Consider the following 14,439-nt stretch of genomic DNA (forward strand, 5'->3'; position numbering starts at 1 on the left):
AACTGGAGCTGAAGTTAACCATGTGTTCCATCCAGCATTTTCCGCAGTGGCCGCACTTGCAAGCCATGTGAATGGCTTTTTGTTTTTAGACACCCATTTCAGGAATATTAGCGGCATCCTTCTCACAGAATAGAGGGTGTCACATGGCTTCTATTTTCTTGGCTGCAGGGAAAATGAAGGATCGGGAGCATAGCGATGGTCTGACTGCAGAATGGCAAAAACGGGGGGGGGGGGGGCGGCTCTGATCTAGTGAACCTTTCATTTGACAAAGAATTCTACAGAATCATTTATTTTATTTTCAGCCTGTCTTTCTCACCAAGACTCAAGACAGATCACAGAACATAAAAACAATGCAATCAGACACTGAGCAATGCAGCAGGACTAGGATTAAAGAACTAAAGAGAGAACAATGCGAGCAATACACTTTCCAAAGCAAGATCTGCCATAAACAATACAGAAAGGAATTAAAGGCAGCCATTGGAATCCAGCAGCCCAAGACTGCACCACCCTAATAGGACCTACTCCTGTGCAGTTTCAGAGTCTCCACAAGTCTAAACAGCAACAGACAGCTCATCTGTGAATTACATTTAAGCAACAGAACATCCACCCATCCAAATTCAATCCAAATCAAGACTGTGAACAGACATAGACGAGAACTATGGCAAGCGAGGTGGCAAGAATGCCAGATGCTCCACCTCCAAGGAGACCAGCACCCCTCTGCCAGGTCAGGAACACAGTCCACGCGATGGGGCTACCGAACAGGGTTCTTGTGGAGGGAAATCAGATCCTTACGGACACCAGCAATACCCTTTGTTGGCCCCACTGGTTCTGAGGACCTGCAAAACGGAGATCCCAAGGCAGACACAAGCCAGACAGAATTACTCGGGTTGTGCTGATTTGGGCAACGTACTCGGGGTCAGTTTGTTCATCTAGGACTTCACACGCTTCCCATCAGCCAAACTGAGAACCCCTAAATATTTCACAACTGGAGATGGCGGCGGTCGTGGAAAGGGCTGTCCAGTTACAGCAACCCCTTGTGGGGTTTTCAAGGCAAGAGCCTTCCAAGTTGGTTTGCCTCTGGACTTCTCTGGTGTTTTCTCATCCAAATACTGACCAGGACTGACCAAAGACCTGACAAGATCAACCTTCCAAGCCAGGGCAACATGGAGTATCTGATGGGAAAAGCAGAAGCCTTTCTGTGGCTAGGGTTATCTTGAAGGTTTCACCAGCAATTCATTAATGGACCTACACTGCAATCATTGCAGTCAAAGTGACAAGATGGGCTGCTTTGACCAACCACACACTCAAGAACCCTGCCTGTAAAATTTTAGGCCACCCATAGCCACATCACACCAAAACAGTCATAAAGTAGGAGGCGTAGAAATCATCAACTTCAAGTAAGTCACCAGTTAAAGTGCAAGATGACTGATGATTGAAACATAAACTCCTATTAATAGCAACAACAACAACAAAAGGAAATGCTTTCTCTACTACATATCTGTCGCGTGTTCGGTTGCAGGAGCATCTCAGACACAGATTCCAATGGCTGCAGACAGAAACTGCCGCCACCGATCAACCCACTGAAGTTTATTTGTCAATTAATCTGTCAATTAAAACGCGCAGCCCTAGTTAAGCAGGAATACAACAATGTTGCAACTGGCCAAGGGACGTAAACAGGAAGTATGAATCAGCAGAAGAGGATGAGGAGCCAGAACTCCTTTTCTTCACTATTCTGGCACTGTGCAATCAAGCCTCAGATGTAACTGGGGAACTATCACAACCGAGAACAAACTTGATTCGCTGATGGATGAGAATGTAGGAAGACATCCTACCTGAATCAGAGCTAGCATATCCTTTGTACAAGGGCTTTTAAACAGAGATGGCGGCCAACACCAGTTTCACAAAGTCGTAAGGAAACCAGAATTAATCCAAAAGCAGCATCAGTACTCGCAGGGCCTGCTCAAGCATCCTTATTTTTAATACCTCCGATACCTTTCTGCTATGAGTCTTTGAGGAAGTTCACAAAATTAATACAACAGGTCACTTAACACTAATCATCAATTAAGTTTAAAGCTCACAGTAAATAGGAAAAGAAAGAAGTGGAACAAACACCCATAGGGCTAGTCCTGGGGTCCCCAATGCCGTGCCCATGGGCAACAGGGCACCCAACAACATTTTTTCTGCAGTAGCCATTTTGTGTCATAATTCCAAAGATGCCCAAATGCCCAAAAAGGTTGGGTCTCCCTGATTGACACCACTGGACTGCTTAGTAACACTACTAGACACGAAAATGCTGGCTAACAGGGAAACTTTCCTTGGCGCCTCAAAGTCAATGGGAAAAAAGCACCATGCAAGGATCCTCAGGGAATGAATGGCTCCTTAGCAATCCTAGCCAAACAGGGACTGTGCAGTGTACACAGCCACGCTACGCTGCCGGCTTTGCCTTCACAATGAGATCATGAGGACAAACGAAGCCAACAGGGGCAGCGTAAACAAGTGAGAGGGGGTTGGTTCTCCAAGGACTCGCAAACACGGTCTCTCCCGATCCTCTAAAAGTGTTCTTACAACTTTCGTCTGAGCCTGACGACTGCTTGGCCTGCACAGGCTACTTGTAAAGCAGCATGAACTTCCTGGCCCCGCTTCTGCTAACTGTGCAACTCCACTTCCCAGGAGAAACAACTGACTCGCCTCCTCTAACAAAGGTGAATGTCTGACTCTGCCTTGTACCAAATCACACCTCTGTGAGAAGCAGCAGCTCCACTCCCAGAGAAGCTTTTCCTTTTCTTTCATACTTGGGATCCTTTCAAAGGAAACACTGGGACTCAACACTTCACGCATGCAAAGCGCAGCACATGGTCTGCGGCAGAGCTGTTAGGTTCAAGCCCAGTAGAACTCTGGAAACCCACAAGGTTTGGGAGGTTTAAGCTTTGAAAAGTCAAAGCTCCCTTCATCAGATACAAGTTGGAATGGAACCAGCAGAGAAGAGTAGCAGTGGAGAAGAGGAGTGGGCCAGAAAGGGCTGAGTGAGCTCTGTTTTTTCTTTACAGAGGGCTTTTCTCAAAGCCGCATCTTTTAAACAGTGTATTTTTAACAGGGTTTTTTTCTTTTTTTCTCCTTGTCCTGGGGCTGCTGATCAGTGGGGGCTGCTGAGGCTGCTGATCGGTGGGGATGCTGAGAGGTGGGGCTTTTCAAATTTTTAAATCTTTTCAGTTAGTCTCTGGAACTAATGGTGCGCACAGTTGTTTTACTAAATAAGAACATATTTTAAGGGATAGTAGATAGTATAGAAACCTTAAGAGGGAGGCACTAATTAAAATCAGTATTTGAATATCTAAACAAATTGAATATCTAAACAAAATTAGATATGAAGGCAGGAAGCCAGGAGGGGGGGTGGGGGCTTTCCAGTGTATGACTATCTGAGTGTCACATGTATGACTATCTGCCACTAGGACAGAAGTCGTGGGTGTGCCCTCACTGCAATGAGCTCCTGGCACTCAGGAAACGTGTCTGTTCTCTTGAAGCCAAGGTGGCAGACCTGGAGAAGCTGAGAGAGGCAGAGAGGGCGACAGACGAGTCTTTCAAGGACCTAACAGCTGGGTCCCACTCCCAAGGTGACATCTCTTCAGATGTCATGGAGAATGAGAGTCTGGGGCACGGAGGGTGCCAGTCTGAGGTGGTGGAAGATGCTCCCTTAGAGATTCCACCTAACAGTAGGAAGAACTTTCTGACTGTCAGGGCTGTTCAACTGTGGAATTCACTGCCGGAGAGTGGTGGTGGTCTCTCCTTCGTTGGAGGTTTTTAAACAGAGACTGGATAAACATGTCGGGAGTGCTTTGATTGTGTGTTCCTGCATTGCAGGGGGTTGGACTTGATGGCCCTTGTGGTCTCTTCCAACTCTATAATTCTAACAACAAGCTTCTCCGTCTTCCCAGCAGCAACAGGAAGCGGGGGGGGGGGGAGAGATATTGGCTCTAGCAGGGCTCACAAGGGCAGAAGTCATGGGTGTGCCCTCGCTGCAATGAGCTCCTGGCACTCAAGGAACGTGTGCGTTCTCTTGCAGCCAAGGTGGCAGACCTGGCGAAGCTGAGAGAGGCAGAGAGGGCAACAAACGAGGCTTTCAGGGACCTAGCAGCCGGGTCCCACTCCCAAGGTGACATCTCTTCAGATGTCATGGAGAATGAGAGTCTGGGTGACAGAGGGTGCCAGTCTGAGGTGGTGGAAGATGCTCCCTTAGATGGGACCCCTTCCTTAGCTGGTGGTCAGATATCCTCTCGCACTGAGGATACCCCTCGGGGAGGTGGGGGGCTCCTTGTAGTGGGTGATTCGATCATTAGGAATATAGAGAGTTGGGTTTGTGAGAGGCGTGATGACCGTGTGGTGACTTGCCTGCCTGGTGCGAAGGTTGCGGATGTCACGCTTCGTCTAGATAGGCTGTTAGACAGTGCTGGGGTGGAGTCAACAGTTGTGGTCCACATTGGTACCAATGACATTGGGAAATGTAGCCGGGAGGTTCTGGAAGCTAAATTTAGGCTGCTAGGAAAAAGGTTAAAATCCAGGACCCCCAAGGTGGCATTCTCCGAAATGCTACCTGTTCCACGCGCAGGGCAAGCTAGGCAAGCGGAGATACAGGGTCTCAATGCGTGGATGAGAAGGTGGTGTAAGGCAGAGGGTTTCAGCTTTGTCAGGAACTGGGGAACCTTTTGGATAAGTTGTTGTCAACCGCTTCACATGACTTCACTTCAGGCTGGCCAACAATGGGAATCAATGTCTCGCAGTAGCCAGGATCAGAAGGAATATGACTGTCGTGTCCCAGCCAGCTCGCCTGCTCAGCAACAGAGGGGTTTGGCGTTATATAAACGCTTGCAAGCATTCATAATCTAAACACGGATGCCTACAAAACTCATGTGGTCTTATTTTATTTCTGTGCCTGTTTTGGTCAGCAGCAGTCTGGAGTCTGCATTTCCAGACATCAGAAGAATGGTTAAGCTGCTAGTTTGTGAATTCTTCCAGAACAAAGGCTCAAGTTCTTGCACCTTGAAAAATTCTAAATACTTTATTACTGCCAACCCATTTGTGGGTAACTTCTAACTCTGATTTCAGTGCCATGATATTTCCTGGCTTTTTTTTATGCTCCTTCTGATCACTCCGCCCCACCCTGCCCCGCCCATTTCACATAACAGCTGACCAAGCACAGCTTCCACAGAACCCCAACCAACCTTACGGGAAGAGCTGGGGTGGCCAGCATTTGTATTCAATTAAAGCTTTCTACACTTCCTTTGGCACAGATTGCTAACACTGCATTGCTGCATTGGCTCGGCAAGCAGAGGTGGAAGATGTGATTCAGTCATGAAAAGCGATTAAAACAGGAATGTGAACCGAGGCCAGTAATGAAGCCAGAGGAATCAATGACAGCCGAAGGCCAGTGAAGCAAACTGTTTCGGATGCAGTCAACACAGAACAGGCATCATATGAATGGAACACGGGTAGCCTCCCTGTGCATGGCCTGGCCTGGATGCGGCCGGGCAGCGGGAGCTCATCAGGCCTCAGGTGCTAAGCAGTACTAGCACTTGGACGGGAGACCACCAAGGAAGTCCAGGGTCACTACGCAGAGGCAGGCAAGGGCACACCACCTCTATTCGTCTCTTGCCTTGAAAACTGGGGTCAACTTGATGGCATTTTACACACACCGCTTGTGTGTGAGTGTATCAGAAACACTGTGCACCAAATTAAATTTACTCATTTAAAATTATTCATTAAAAATGCCTGAAGTCTGAAGGCAAAGGGGCTTATTTCCTACAAATATAATTTGTGACCCAAATTGGGGACAAAAACCACACTGGCAACTCCAAAAAATACCTTCTTCCCCTTCGACTAAGTAAACATTATTTCCAAGTTAGGGAAATAAGCTGTATTTAGTTAAGTGTTCAGTCTCTAGATTTATTGACAAGGCAAAAAATTCAAGTCTTGAAAGAAAGCTTGGAAATCAAAGAGATGATCATTATTACTGGTAAAGAAAGCAGTTAAGCCGATACACCATGAGGGCTGAGGCAGGAGGTTCCGACCTGCTGCTGGCTCACAAGCTGAGTGGAAGCGGGGGCGGGGGGGATTCTTGCCTGGCCCAGTGAACAGCGTGTACAAAGAGGCTGTTCAACAGCTAGGCCAGGGCAGCTCCCCTCTGAGAGGGATACAAGGATAAAATTGGGGGGGGGGGGGGGAGAACAAACCACAGACTATTTAGGACCAGAAGGATTAAAAATGTACTAGGTAAGAGACAGGTAGCAGAAAGAGCCAATCAGAACTCATGTGCAGCATCCAGCTAGTTATGTAGAAATGACACCCCCTCTTACAAGAGTATGATTTGGACAGGAAGAGAAGTCACTGCCCATCTCTTGCACAAAGGCCAGCACTATGAATGGTTTATCTTTTGAAGTTGAATGTACCAAGTGCAAAAAAAAGGAAGGCGTGCAGGGAGCCATTCATTCAGAAAAGGCCTGCTGCTCAGTTTTTGCCCATTCCCTTTGGGTGCATCCTCCCTGGCATGTACGTCTGGACTGGAGGCTGGGAAACTCCAGATTGCCTGGCACAGGGTGGAGGAGAGGAGGACAGCAACAGTTGAATCTACCAACCCATCCTAAAAACATAGCTTCTACCTGGTGGGGAAAGGTGCCAGCTGGCTTATAGCGCCCCACACAGGGTTTTCAAGGCAAGAGACAATCAGAGGTGGTTTGCCATTGCCTGCCTCTAAGTAGTCAATCCTGGCTGGGAGACCACCAGAGAAGTTCAAGTACTAACTAGGACTGACACTGATTAATTTCCAAAATCTGACAAGATTGGGCTAGCCTAAGTTTCACCTCTCATGTGCTTTTCAGGATGTACCTGCAGGACAGAAGAAGTCATACTGGCTCCCACCAGGGAGCTCCAGATGGGGCAATCTCCCACATCACACAGGAGTTGGAGGACGACAAACATGCATGCCTGTGGACAGAACCAGCTGGCCTCACCATCTCTGCCCTCTTGACCCAGCTGGGGGGAGGAAGTCACACTCCATGGTTCAGCTGAACAAAAGTTTTTCTATCTTATTTCGAGACCAACTTACAACCCATCATTTGTGACCGACTCTATATCTCTCAAACACAGCCAAACTGACTTATTGCTTGGCCAGAGAGTCATATTCTATCAAGCAAAGAATACCCGGGTGACAGCAACAGCTATCCTCTCCATTTCATGCTGGCCCCAAATGTACCACTGTAATGAAATTTCACGTGCTGTAACCGCAGCGCTAGTGTGCCAATGGGGCACACTAACGATCAGCCACAGAAAAGCGTACACAAGGCTTAGAAATTACAGTGCAAACTGAAGCACAATGTTCCCAATCATTAATTACTGGGTGCACAACAGTAATTTCGTTTGTTGTCATACCTCTGCAGGATTAAGATACCGTTCTAATGCATTCAAAGAATACATGACCGATATTTTATCCATGCCATGTCTAATTTGTAGACACCATTAAACAGCTCCACAAGGTATCCTGATTACATTAGGGCAACTGAGCTGGCAACATTTTAATCTGATGAAACACAGCAATGCAAACTCAGACACTGCTGCGAAAGGTCTTCCCATCCAAACTCAGGAATGCATCCCTCGTGGAGATGCACAACAGAGAAAATCAGATCAGAGAAAACCAGATCAAAGTGATCCTGGTTTAAGCACATTTTGGGAATCCCTGTCAGTCACTTTTTCAACCCAGATCAGGGACAGAAAGTATCTTGGCCACTACAGCCGATCACTTATGCTGGACAAAGAACCCAATCTGCCAGTTTTTCATACCATCAATCACAATACACGACAAAGTTGCTTTGAGGACTGGAGTTACACAGATTTCAAAATGTGGGGCTGGAAGATTGAGGCTCCACCTCATGGGAACCATCCTCTGGGATGGCTCAAGATTCAACAAGGCTTCCCATGGTTTTCTGGAATATCTGAAAATCCAGTGCCATTGGACACCACCACTAAGCTCCATTTCTAATTTCTACCTGAACCTGATGCGGGAGTGGCTCTATTGGGCAAGCGTTTGCAATGTTTGGTTGCCAGGGTGAAATAAAACGAAGCTACATGAAGGCAAGAAGGAGAAGAGGGATATCTCAGTCAAGCTCCTTGAAAATCTGCTTGTTCACAATGGAGCCCCCCCCCCCCCCACACACACACACAGTCTGCAACTCAGGAAAAGTTGTCAACCCCATTTTGTTCCACATAACAGCTGTGAGTGGCCAGGCTTCTGCCCAGCTTTTGGCTGGCTCGCCAACTGACCCTGCTGCTGGGAGACAAAAGCCAGCCACCATCCTTCACGCTGACATGACTCAGACAATATTATAAAGAGCTGCCCTCAGAAAAGGTCCATAAGCGTCAACCAATTCAAAATGCAGCTCTGAGCCCATGGTTTGGGCAGTCTATTGCCCCTCAGGTAGCAATATCAGACAAGGATCTAGGAAAGGTGAGCTCAAATCCCCACTCTGCCACGGAAGACAGCAGGATCCTCTCTCAGCCTCACTTGCCCCCTGAGTGTCTGCTTGTCTCAACGGTTTCTGTGTGTGTTTTGCTTAGTGGGAAGCTGGGCAGGACAGCCACACAGGGTGTAAATATTGCAGATGTGAAGGCCCAAAAATGGACAGGGGGGAATGGGATTCTTCCAAGACCCCCCCCTCCCCCCGACTTTTTGACTGAGCCCACTGGGAAACTGTGAGAAGCATAGGAAACAGACATGAAATACTTTCTTCTTCTGGAATAAGTGGAATGCTTTTTAGACAAGGTTTTTCTCACTAAAGATGTATGTCCACATCAGATGACAGAAACTCCATTTTTGCTTAAGTGTGAATAATTCTGACAATGGGATATAGAATTCTGACAATAGGATACAGAATGCTTGTTTTTGTGGTGGTGGTTTGTTGTTTTGCCATTAAGTCTCATCTGACTTACAGTGACCCCTACTGGGGTTTTCAGGGCAAGAGAAGTTCCGACGTGGTTTGCCACTGCCAGCCTCCGCACCATGAGCCTGGTACTCGTTGGAGGCCTCCCACCCAAATACTCGCCAGCGTCAGCTCTGCTTAGCTGCTGAGATCTGAAGAAATCAGGCTATCCTGCTTGATTGTAACAAAGAATTCAGTGCTTCCAACGTTACAAAGTTTAGGACTCTTTCCTCTCAAACCTGTTGGCTAATTTTCACATGCAAAGATAATACAGGATGCAGATCTCTCTCAAGCCCTGAGCATATCTGCATTTTACTTATAGAACACAAAAATATTTATACTTTTAAATTCCATAAATAAGCCAATTAGTATAATTTACACATTTTACACTACTAAAGCAACAAAATATGTTCAGGAAAGTATTTCACATATTTCAATGTTGCCCAAAATTTCCACTTTTTCCAAGAATAAGGAAAAATGACTTGCCAAGTTCCAGAAATTTTTCATCCAAGAAACATGCAAATACATGAATAAAAAGTATCAGGTATTATGATTGTATATCACTTATACGGAAACATCTTCATTTACAACTAGTCTGCTGCTGCATCCAATTTCATTACGGACATTAAGCTTTAAAGCCCTCATTAAGGGGTGGGGGGGGGGGTGTAGAAACTGCCACTGAGTCAGGGCTGACTTCTGGCAACCCTGAGTTTTTAAGGCAAGAGATGTTCAGAGGTGGTTTGCCATTGCCGGCCTCTACATGAACTGAGAGAGTACTGAGAGAGTTCTGAGAGCTGCAACTGGTCAAAAATCACCCAGCAGACTTCATGTAGAGCAGCAGGGAATCAAACTTGGTTCTCCAGATTAGAGTGCACCACTTTTACCCACTACAACATGCTAGATCTCTTTAGAATACATGTAGCTGCTTCCATTACACTGCCCAGTCAAGAGAAGGTGCTTTAGAATGAAGACCCAAAAATTATACAAGTCCTCCTTCCTGGTCCTCTCTTGTTATTTTTGCAAGCAGTAAAACTTTTTGGAGAACCTGCAGGAATCCAGTGCAAGGGTCCAAACAAAATTATTGGCTTGATTTTATTTTTTGGCACCTTTCTGGTTTTTGATGTGACTTAAGGTAACATACATAACAAATTAATCAATTCAATTTTAACATGACTTTTTAATGTGACTTAATGTAACATAAATAACAAATTAATCAATTAATATAATTTAATGATTATTATGTGCTTCATTCCTCACTGGAAGTGATCACTGAAAGACAATATAAAATATTACTTGTGTGAAGGCTTTGTTTTGTTTTATGTGTCACCTTTTAACTATGTTAATACAATTTATTCTTATTTATTTATAACCCAATTTTACCTTGATCAGAGACTCAAAGCGGCTTTCCACATAATTCCCTCCCTCCTTCACTTAATCTCCACAACAACAAACCTGTGAAGGTAAGAAGAAGAGGAGTTTGGATTTCTCTCCTGCAGGGGAGACTCAAAGAGGCTTATGAATTCCTTTTCTTTTCTCTGCCCCCAACAGTCACTTTGTAATGTAGGTGGGTCTGAGAGAGTTCCAACAGAACTGTGACTGGTCCAAAGTTGTCCAGCATGTGCAGGAGCAGCAAAACAAATCCAGTTCACCAGATAAGAGCCTGCTGCAAATGTGGAGGAGTGGGGAATCAAACCAGTTCTCCAGATTAGAGTTCACCTGCTCTTAACCACTACACCATGCTGGCTGAGACACTGTGAGAAGCCCAAGATCACCTGGCAGTCATCCCATAAACTAATCCTACACTACACCACACCAATTATCAATGTAATATAATATAAGCAATTTAATGCAATGAAAATAACAAATGAATTACTTAATGTAACAAATTATTTTTACTTGATTAATTCTTTTTGGGAAGTGATCACTGAAAGATAGTCTATAAATACTACATGAATTCAAGATTAGTTTTATTTCCATGCGTAACTTTTGACGTTTTCGCTATGCTGGCTAGGGCTGATGGGAATCATAGTCCATGAACATCTGGGGTGCCAGAATTGGACACCCCTGGGTTAAAAGAATCTGTGCTGCTTGTCTTGCTGTTCACCCAGTGAGTGCAGGAGCCATCTGGAAAAGCTAGGAGCCCGGCAACAGGATGTGGGATGTTTCCTGTTTGAAACATGCAACCAAGAACCCCACCCCCGCCCACCTGAGAATCCTTCCACAAACATACCGGCACAAAATGATGGCCACCGAGAGAATCCACTCTAATGACAACTGACTACAGAATCCGCCATAATGGTGGACAGAAGGGGGGAAATAGAACACTTCCTGCTTGCTGTAGTTCTCACAGGCAAGCAGAAAGCGTTTGAAACCTGAGTTAAAGGGGGAAAAGTTGCTAATTTCATTTCACTCGGGTTCAGCAAAAAAAATGGGTTAGAAGCATTTGCGGGTTGAGTTCTGTGGGAACTTTTTTCACACCCCTTAACCCGTTTAGAGTCACCCATAGTCTGCCCAGTCAACATTGTGGTGTGGTGTCACCCCATGCTTGTGCGACCTTTATCTGATGGCTTTGACCTGCTTGGTTCCTCTTGGGAAGTGCTCACTGGAATGTGGTCTAGCAATATTACACAAATGACAGCTAACTCCTCAGGCAGCTCTCTCGCTCTCTCAAGCAGTTCTTCCCACAGAACTGGAACGGCCAGTCTCTGCCTAGGACTGTTTTAATGATATGAATGGAGGCCTTTGGGAGCCTTTTACACACCAGCACAATCAGCTCAACAGGCTTCAGATATACAGGTTTCCATACTGATGCAAACAGCATATTTCAGAAGCCAAATTCTCAACATAATCAAGCATTCAGGCCTCTGCATACAAAGGTGTTTACAACATCCTGCTTTGATCTGAGTTCTGGTGTTTAGTTTTTAACCGCATCTTAAAGAAAAAAGAGTACAGAATGGGAAGGAGACGTCAGCCCCGAGAAAGGCTCGTGCTGGAAATCCCAGAAACCAGTTTCATACACAGAGGACAAGGACTGTTTGCTAATTAAGAATCACACCTCCAAACACACTCAGAGGTTCTTCCATTTTCCAGCCAAGACTATTCTTGAGCCTTAAAGAAACAAACACTGGAATCAGTTATGATGAAGAGCTGTTTCACCAAGAAATCATATGAGAAATACAAGATTATATGATATACATTGCTTATTAAAGGAACAGAAAGGAACCAGCTTCAACCTTTAGCTTCTTTGGGCAATGATATTCAGTCCACTGGTTCAATTTCCCAGTCACTGGAATACCCTGGCTCTCAAGAGATGTGCCATGCACCTTGTGGTGGTGACCTATCATTGTACCAGTATGCATGAATCATTTATATCTACTACCTCACCTTCTGCAAACTTGCAACAGTTGTATAATACAAAAATTCAGAATCCAACACTCTTTGGTTCCAGGGAAAAGCTAAGCCACTTAATAACTAACTTAGATTCCAAGAAGAACAGAGGGTTAAACTAAGTCACATCTCATTTTCTGCATTAAGCAAGGGTGGGACTCCAAGATGAAAGGTCTCCAGAGATTACAAGAAACCAGTGATCAACTCCCCGCTCCCTCCCGGCTCATACAAAGTGCCACAAATACAGCACTAGAATCTTCGTATGACAATTTAAAAATTATCTGAAGTTTAATTTTCAAGGTGTTCCTGTAACTTCTCTTAGACAGTAAATTTAAGGTAAAAGGTTAACCATTTACAATGAAGCACAAGCAAGAGATTGCATGAGAAGTCGAGATAAAAGTTGAATAGTCTGGTCCCACCCTGAATTCCACCTCGGAACTGAGCAGGAAGTTAACACCAAGTGCAGCCTAGTATTGCACACCTCCTTGCAAATGCATGTACAAACGCTTCACAATGGGTTTGAGGGATCCATTCAGGCCAAAATTCTGCAGGTGCTGAACTGCCCAATGCTTGCTAGTGGCCTCACTGTGTAGTCCATCCCCAACTAACAGGGAAAGGCACAGCAATAATAGAAGGAACATATTTTCAGCTGGCCGTCCAAGAAGTCCAAATATAACAATTAAAAACATACAAGAATGCTGGCGTCAAATTGGAACATACATCAAGGATTCTAGCTGCTGATTTCCTGAAAGCGACCGTTTATGCTTAAACACAGGTGTTAGCACTGGATGCTTTTAACAACTAACAACAAATTGATGCCAGACAAGTCTGTTCAGACTGAAAACGTCAGCAAGCCCTCCTGTGGCCTGCCAGTTCGGAACGGTGGTCTCAGGTGCAGCCAGCAAACTACAGCGCCCCGGGGAGTCTCTTGTCCACTGCCGGAACATAACTCTGGGAAGAAGAGAACATGCGCCAACAACAACCATTTGCAGACAGTGGTGAAAATAAAAGCAAGGCTATCAAAGCACACTTTGTGCTAAACAGCAGCCTCTTCATTCAGTTATTTAAATATTTCTATCTCGCCTGTCCTCGTGTTTCAAGGTGGCTTACAATAATAGTTCCAAACATGTCCAGGGAAAAACAAAAACAAAAGAGCCACCCCGAAGTCTTGCCACTCTCTCTCCCTTTAAAGATGCCCTGTCACTGAGACCCCCCGCACCCCCCCCCCTTTAACAAGCCTTGGTAAACAGACAGGACTTGCAGCACTTTTTAAATATGTCCATGGAGGAAGCCCAACATAGAGAGCCAAAGCCAAGATGGAAAAGACCTGGGCTCTGGTCAATGACAGGCAGGCTACCCACTGCATAGCTCCATGGTAGCTACCGGAAGCTTCCAGGAGACCAGCTTCTTTGCCCCTGTGGCCTTGGCTAGCCAGGAGATCTAGCCCACAATGTATTATGGTGCCCCCGATTCAAGGTAAACATCTCAGTTAAAGTTTTATTCTGAAATTACTGGTATTGAAGAAGACAGACTACGATTTTTACTGGCCTATATTTTTCAGAAGGTCACCTCTGAAGCCGCTACTATTATTTTCTTGCCAACCACTCTAAGGAGGAAGCTAGCTGCAGGTCAAAAACTTAAAGCGAAATTGTAAATGTCACCGGCGATGTTGGACTTTTACTGTTTTATGCTGATACGTTGATAAAGATATTGTACCAGTGTATGCAGGGGATTGCATCGTTTTACAGCATTCCATGTGATTGTGATGGCCTACAGTTTACAATAAATTACGTTACTACTACTACAAGCAGGATAGCCAGTAAATAGGAAGCCTGGTTACAACAGCTGGCATGGAAGGGGACGGGCCTTGTGCCACTGAGCAGATCTGAGGGCACATGGTACAGCCATCTTGCTAAAGGAAAACAAGTCCAGGATGGGAGACATGTGCTAAGAGGACTTTCAACTCTAATATACTCTGTGTGGAGAAATGGCTCCTTCCCCCACCCCTTTTTTTTCTGTTTTTCCTCCCCTCCTCCCATCAGGTATCATAGATTTGGAGGACATTCCAGAGAAACATCAGGAAGTGCTA

General features: G+C 45.4%; 1 protein-coding gene across 4 annotated transcripts in view; it reads right to left on the reverse strand.

The window, feature by feature from the left end:
* Positions 1 to 14,439, reverse strand: part of DNM2 (dynamin 2) — a 92,217-nt gene that overhangs the window by 72,751 nt on the left and 5,027 nt on the right. The gene's annotated exons all lie outside the window — the stretch shown is intronic.

The sequence above is a fragment of the Sphaerodactylus townsendi genome, linkage group LG07, assembly GCF_021028975.2.
Source record: "Sphaerodactylus townsendi isolate TG3544 linkage group LG07, MPM_Stown_v2.3, whole genome shotgun sequence".
NCBI classification, from domain to species: domain Eukaryota; kingdom Metazoa; phylum Chordata; class Lepidosauria; order Squamata; family Sphaerodactylidae; genus Sphaerodactylus; species Sphaerodactylus townsendi.